The following is an 8,140-nucleotide window of genomic DNA, read 5'->3' on the forward strand; positions in this document are numbered from 1 at the left end:
AGTCCATGGCCTCTCAGGACTTTGATCCAGTGCCTGAAGGATTTTTCCCTGATGTCCAGTGAGGATGTCTCCTGTTACAGCTTGTGCCTGTTGCCTCTTCTCGTCACCATGCAACTATGAGAAGAGTCTGTACCCATCATCTCTCCCACTCCCATTAGGCAGCTGCAGACCACAGTAAGGTCTCTCTTTCGCCTTCTCCTTTCCGAACTGAACAAAGCAGCCTCAGCCTCTCCTTGTATGTCCTGTGCTCCAACCCCAACCACCTCTATAACCTCCACAGGACCTACTCCAGTATGGCAACGTCTGGGTGGCACAAGGGAGCTGGAAGCTCAGGACACTCGACTGTATTGATGTCATAGTAAAACAGGGTGTTTTACTATAATCTCTGTTAAATAAGTCTGAGTGTTACAACTGTGGTATTTATGAGAAAAAAATACAGAACATTGCCCATGGAGATTTTTAAAAAGGAATGTTCAGTGGTAAAAGAGAACACACAAGCCCAAGCTACAGTTTGTACTAAAAGTGTTTGAACTACTACATCTGCAGTGGACAGTATGGTTTTAGTACCATCAAAACTGCCTCAGTGACAGTCAAAAATCACTGAGGGAAAAAACAGAGCACAAGCCCATTGCAGCCAGCAGGGAGAAACATGGCCATTAACAAACTACTAAGCTCCTGAGCCAGCTATGGCCACAGAAAGCCAGGGCAAATGAGGTTGCACGGCCAGTAGAAGCGTGTGCAGAAAATGCAGGAAGAAAAGTGCGTTCAGCTTGCATATGTCAAAGCAACAGCAACATGAGTGAAAGCGGTGGTGTAAAACTGTCTGGATCATCAGGTTTAGAGAGGTTAGAGGTCATGCTGTATCTGGAGGCCAGTGACAAGTAAAGCATCACAGGTATCTGTCCTGGGACCTGTCCTGTTTGACATCTTCACTAGTGATACAAAAGAGATGAGTGCACTCTTGTCAAATTTGCAGGTGACATCAAATCAAGGGGACCTGTCAATATGCTCAAGGGCAGGGCTGCCATCCAGACGGATCTGGACAGACTGGAAGAATGAGCCAGAAGGAACCCCATGAAATTCAACAAGGACAAATGCCAAGTCCCGCACCTGGGAAGGAAGAGCCCCTGGCAACAAGACAATCTGGGGATGCCTGCCTGGGCAGGCCTGGCCGGGCAGCAGCTCTGCAGAAAAGGCCCTCGGGGCCCTTGGTGGGCAGAAAGCCGGACATGAGTGAGCCATGTGCCCTGGCAGCAAAGGTGGCCAACAGCATCCTGGGCTGTGTGAACAGAACCAGAGAAAGTAGAATGAGGGAAGCAGTTATGGCCCTCTACTCAGTACTTCTGGGATCATATCCAGGTAGTGCATCCAGTGCTGGATTCCCCGAAACAAGAAATACACCAACAAACTCAGAAGAATTCAGTGGAGACCCACCAAGATGGTCAGGGCTGGGGCACTTGCACTATGAGCTGAGGGAGCTGGGCTTGTTCAGCCTACAGAAGGAATAGCTGGGGGGGGGGCAAATAGCAGCCTTTCAGTACCTATGGGGAGGTTATCAAAAAAGCAATGCCAGGCTCGTCACAATGGGGCATGGACAGAGGGTGAGAGGCAGCAAGCAAAATTCAGACAGGAGGTTTCAAGTTCATAGAATCACAGAATATTCTCCTTTGGAAGGGACCCACAAGGATCATTGAGTCCAACTCTTGACTCCACACAGGGCAACCTAAAAGTTAAACCATATATATAAGTGTTGTCCAAATGCTTCTTGAACACTGACAGGCTTGGAGCCATGACCATTTCTCTGGGGAGCTTGTTCAAGTGCTTGACCACCCTCTCAGTGAAAAACAACTTCTTAATATCCAGTCTGAACTTCCTCTGACACAGCTTTAAGCCATTCCCTCATGTTTTATCACCGGGCACCAGAGATAAATCAGCACCTCCCTCTCCACTCCCCTTCATGAGGAAGTTGTAGACAGCAATGAGGTCACCTCAGTCTCCTCTAAGCTGAACAAACCTCGTATCCTCACCTGCTCCTCATAAGTCATGCCATCTAGTCCTTTCACCATATTTGTTGCATTCCCTTGGACACATTCTAATATTTCTATATCCTTCTTACATTGTGGAGCCCAAAACTGCACACAGTACTTGAGGTACAGTTAACTATAGTGGGACAATCACTTCTTTCGACCAGTTAGCTATACTGTGCCTAATGCACCCCAGGATATGGTTGGCCCTTTTCGCCACTAGGACACATTGTTGACTCATATTGAGCTTACCACCAACCAAAACCGCCAGAGGATTCAGAGCTGGCAATTCAAGAGGTTTCCTTCCACCTAGATGTAAGGAACAACAGTCACTCTGAGGATCATTAAGTAGTGGAATACGGTCTCAGAAAGGCTGTGGGATCTCTGGCCTTAGAGGTTTTCCAGAGCTGACTGGATCCAGCCCAGAGCAGCTTTGTCTGACCATGGAGCTGGCTATGCTTTGGGTAGGGGTTGTATCCAGCAAGCAGGTTCCTGCCACCCTGAACACCATGAATTGCACTGTTTTCCTTGTCTCTGTGTCCAAAGGAAGCATTTGTGCACATGTGGAGACCATTAACAGTGAGCAGGCAGTATTGCGGTAGTGAGCTGTGATACAAGCGATGGTGGTTTTTGCTTGAGAAAGAATCCTTGAGCTAGAAGAACGTATCTCTCAAAACAAGCAGGGAAACATGACTTGCAGATCTTCCCAGTTTTACCACAGTACACTTGGTTTTTGGAAAGTGCAATGCTTATGCTTGGAGAAGGTAAGGGCCCTGCACCCAGTTAATTTCCACCCAGTCTGATTTCCAGAAGTGCTGAGTACTTACAGGAGCTGGGCTCGATCCTTGTGGTTACACACCCAAATTTAGGCATTTTGTTTAAAAAACAACTCCCTTAACACTTCACAAATTAATGGAGATTTGATTTCTCACTGGACCCCCGAGGCTAGATTTTCTATGCCTCAGTAGACCAGAGGAGATTCAAACATTGATATTTCTTCTCATAAAGGCTGTCGTGAAGACATTACCACAGAAAATGGACATGGATTACCAGAACCGAACACCAGGTTTCTGGCATCTGGCAAGATTTTTGGTATATTTTAATATTTGTGCCAAGTGTTGATGGTCTCAGCAAAGCCCTATTTCAAATATCAGTGTGGGAGAGAGTTTCTCCATGTGCTGTCAGCATGTGCCTTCATCTAAAACCTGGGAGAGTAGCCAGGTTATACTGGAATGCCATGCCACTGAGTTTCTGTATGAAACAAAGAAATGTTCATCATTGCCACCAGAGAAAGATGTACTTTTGTAAACTCAAAGCAAATGGCTGTGTCACAAAGTCCTGTTACCATGGTCCTTCTACCCTGTCAGGCCAGCTTCCCTGAAAACATGCTCTTAGACACACAGGGTTCATGATTACTGCTATTCATCTTTTGCAACCTCAGACATCCTCTCTGACACGAATTTTCCCCTCGTTGAACTAGTAGTTCCCTATAGTGCCTGTGCTGAATTTCCACACGCTATTCCTTCCCGTGTAGGGTTGTTGCCTATGGTTTCCCTGCTTTCCAAATGATGTTACTGCTCAGCTCCTCAACTCTTGAAATTTCAGATACAGAGCTTATTATAGGATCAACTCCTATTGCCTGATCCTCAGGAAACAGAGGTTGAAAAAAGACTGAAATAAAGCAATGGTGTATTCCTGCTGCAGAAACAATCATGTCTCAGTCTTGATCTCCAGGTTCACTCCCTGTTGCAGTCTTCACATTTCCTGGGTTTCCCGCTTTACATTTCCATAGCACTATGTGGTGAACTCCAGCTAAACCTGCTGTTTCTATCAGGAATGGCTCCAGGCTCAGAGCAGCCAGCATTCACCCTGTGTAAGTCCATGTAATCCTGCTGCCTAGCTCTTCAAGAACTCACAGGACCCTACTTGGTGCCTTAACTAAGTCCCATCAGAGGTGCTGCCAAATCACAGTCCCACCATGGCCACGTTCTCTCCTAGTCCCCTGGACCACACTCTTCACTCCAGAGAACCCTGCACAGCCTGGGCCAGGTGGGCATGGCTATTGCAGATGGTGGGAGCACGGGTGTGGTGCAGATGCCATGCAGTCACCTTATGGCTGTGTTGCCCTCAGGTTTGTTGCTGCAAGGGTGGCCAATGGCCAGCCCTCCTCATTGCTGCCTCTCTGCTGGCATTGGCCAGTGTAGGCACCTCATAGCCCTGCAACAGATAAAATGGGGTCATAAACAAGGATTTAGGGCACAGGGATTGCAGCTCTCAGCCTCCCCAGACAGCCACCCTCCTATGGCCCAGGGTGCCTGGCATGGTCAGTTGTCCTGCAGCCCAGGCACCCCAAGAGCTGCCACAGGGCTGGAGCAGGAGACCACGGCTAGAGAGCTCTGGCTGGTCTGCACTTGGCACAGCCTGCAGCAGAACAGGAGATCAGTGTGGGTCCTGTGCCGGGAGGGCTTTGTCCTGTGGGCTCAGATTCCACTTGTGCAGGCTGATTGGGGGAAATGCTCCTCTGCTCCTTGCTCCTGCCACTGAGCAAGAGCTACCTCTGAAAGCGTCTCCCCCAGGGCCCTTGCAGGGTTAAAAGCCTCTCCGCCACTCGCAAGCCTCGAGGACACACCTCAAGGAGACACGGGCTCGAGGACACACGGGCTTTTCCTCATGCAGGTAAGACAAACTGGACAGCACCTGGGGGACAGTGCTAGTTTTTCCCTCTTACCAAGCACTGGATGCCATCCACTGTTTGCTCTTGGACATGGATGTAAGGGAGGGCTGGGAGGGCAGGACTACTGCCCGTGGTGGGGCAGGGCCTCGCTCATGGTGGGACCCTCTCAGGGGTCTGTATCAGCACACTACTTGGTGGGCAAACCCAGTGCTGGCACCCAGGGCTCCTGGGTGGTCTGGGCATGCAAGCAGGCTGTGGCTGCTGGTGGTGCCTCAAACAAAACAATCCAGTCCTTTCCAGGAGAAATTAATCCTGTGGTATTGCCAGCTCCCTCAGTCCAGCTATCATCTCGAACTGGGACTGGACTGTACCCAGGGCTCAGGACTTTACCTCCCATGGCTATATGCTCCAGCCTACCTGATCTGCTCACCTGGCTGCAAATGGGATGTGGTGGCTTGGCAAGGAAAGCCACATCCTCTTTCAGGCTGGCTTCCCTGGGTGGGCACAGAGCACATCTGGCCTCCTGTAGGAGGAAGGGTGATAAATGCAGCCCAAAATGCTGGAGCTATGCAGACGTGCACAGTGGCGACATAAGGCACCCTGCTTCAGAGGCTGCACCAGAGCTGAGCTGGGTCTCATACTGAGTGCATCATCATCGCACCGGTCAGCGGTCCCTTCCTTCTCCCAGGGGGAATAACAGAAACCAGCTCCCTCCCTAGCACTGATGGCATCAGTGCTCCCTCTCTGCCCCCCCCTCCAGCCTTTCTGGACTGGTCAGCAGTGGGCAAAGGTGTAGCTGCACTGGGAAATACTTGGTAAGTCATTAGTGACCATGAAAAATCGCCTTCAGTGCAAGTGAGAGAGAGGAAAGGAGCTGAGGCAAGGTGGAGACTCTTTCAAGTCTCATTCCTGTGCAGTCCAAGGGAGAAAGGGAGATTTTCCTACCTATTTCATTGCGTACAGGATGTCTGAGGACAATGGGTTTAAATCTGGCATTTCTTGTCATGTGGCTGTGTCCACTGACTGCTACATTGCTCCAGACCATGGTGAAAAATTGGGGTCATTCCGCTGCACAACTCCTACATCTGTACTGTAGCCCTGTATCTCCATGCCTAATCCAGCCTGAATTTATCAGCATGGGGAGAGCATCATCTGCAGCTCTCCAGAACTCATTGTCCCTCCTGCAGTGGAACTAACAATTCCCTGCTGCTGCAAATACAATGACTGACATGTCATTGCTGTGTACCTACATCAAACCAAGGGCTCGTTGGTAGCATGCAATGGGCTCACACACCTCTTGCTCACCTCTTATTTCCAAGTGTTGAGCCCCAGTTTGGAGCATAAACAGGTGACTAACCCTTACATGCCTAACCTCCTATTACAAAATCTATTCTTATTTTTATCACTCTGGTTCCTGAGGTCCCCTATTCCTCCTACGTAACAGACAGGTCCTCACCTTCACTGGTGCTGGCTTCACCGTAACTTGTCAGCAGACTCCTGCCTCTGGCTAACAGGTCAGTAGTAAAAGCGTCCAGCAAGGTCCTGGACAGAGCCTTCCCCTCTCACACCTACACCATGGAGGCACTTGTGCCCTAACAAAACCACCAACTGCCTTTGCCTTAGCGCTGTGAAAGTTCACACATACATAATTTTGAATTTATACAGCTCAACGTGCACATTACGCAGTGTTGCAGACAGGGACAGCTGGAGACAGGAGACGATTCCTAGGGAACACTGCTGCGGTCTCTCCCAGCTCTCACCCCTCTCGGGCACCTGCTTCTGGCTGCAATGCTGGGCCAAACAAGTTGGGCTATTCTTGCATCAAAACGCACATGGCTTTGGCTGGGGGCTGGCTGGCGGTAGAGCAATGGTCCAAGATTTCCAGAATATTAGATGATATAGTCCTTATGTACCTGTTCAATGCATGAAAAATTAGTAATTAAAAAGAACAACAAACTATTAAAGAATATGTTGATCTGGGAGACTGCTGGAGAGCTCAGCCAGGCAGTGCTTTCTCAGCCTTGTAGCACCCACATCCAAGATGGAGTAACAAGTTTGAATGTCATTATGCTAGGCAAAGAATTCATCTTTTGACTGAAAGTTTTCCCCTCAATATTAAAATTAAAAAAAAAAGTTTAAAAACTGGAGAGTAAAAGATAAATCAGTCAGAACTTAGCTCTTCTACTTAGCAAACACTGATACTGATCACAGTGTGCAAGTAGAAGCAAAAAGAAAATCGTAATAGAATAGGGGGTCCTTAATCTGGAAGAGAAAGACCTGAAAATTATGAATGAGACAGAGCTGTCATTTGAGCAATTCCAACAGGGGAAAAAAGCACACAATTTTTAACAGTGCTTTGACAATTTCTTGCCATTGGTAGCTATAAGAAAAAAACTCCCAACAGAAGCAGTGAATTCGCCGTTGCTCAGCCTTTTAAAAGCATGACTGAATGTCGATACATGCTTTGGACAGAGAAATTAAAAACAGATTAATGGGTGTACAGCAAGGGTACCAACCTGAAATTTATCTGTGTTGTTTAATCTCGTAAAGAGACATGACAATTGACCTCAGTTGCTAAAAACACATCCATAAAGAGGAAGGAGGGAATGTGGGAATATGGGAATGCTTCCTTCCTTTTTTTTTTTTTTTTTTGGGGGGGGGGGGGGGGGGGTGTCATATTCACCTTGGCCTTATATAATGGCAATGGGCCCCTACATAGCCACCAGGTGACATCTTTAATGTTTAGTAAATGGAGAATGACATGAACTGATAGCTTGTCTGGGAATGCTGCTGAATCCTGACCACAGGAGGTTTGTTGGAGCTATCTGTAAGGAAAAGCTGCTCACAGCTGTCCTGTACTGAGGCAGGCAGGCCTTGTTTGGAAGCATACAATTTCAAAGTCAGAATAGCAGGGAACTAAATCCTTGAGTTCAGTGATGTGCCATTCTCCCTCCCACCCCCCGACATCCCGGTGCTGTCAGTGAGAACCTGCCCAGAAGCCAGCACTGGTCCCCGCCACAGCTCCTAGCAAACACTTGCTCAGTGATGTCCAGTACACTGCCCAGTTACCTTATTCTCTGATTCAGGAATAGTTGAGAGTACTAACATCTACTGAGGCAATTGAATGGAGCCAAAGAAAAAGCTGCATAGGGAAAACAGGTTTTTATGCACAGCCCCAAGATCACCTGTGGTTCCCCAAGGTGCCCTGTATTGTCATGCAGCCACAGTCTGCCCTGGTGCTTTCCAGCCCTCTTAGCTCCCTTATCGTCATATGTGTGAGCTTAAGCCTATCTGGATCCTTTTCCCCACCCAGCCAAGAGCAGCCCCTGGTTTCAGACTGGCTGAGTGTGCAGTGTGTGCCCGTGCCGAGCGCTGGCTGGGACAGATCCCCAAGACAAGGTGACCCGCAGGTGGTTTTTAACCTCTCTCTCATCCCCATTTT

This window comes from Platalea leucorodia, assembly GCF_965183815.1.
Source record: "Platalea leucorodia genome assembly, chromosome: 4".
Classification (NCBI taxonomy): Eukaryota; Metazoa; Chordata; class Aves; order Pelecaniformes; family Threskiornithidae; genus Platalea; species Platalea leucorodia.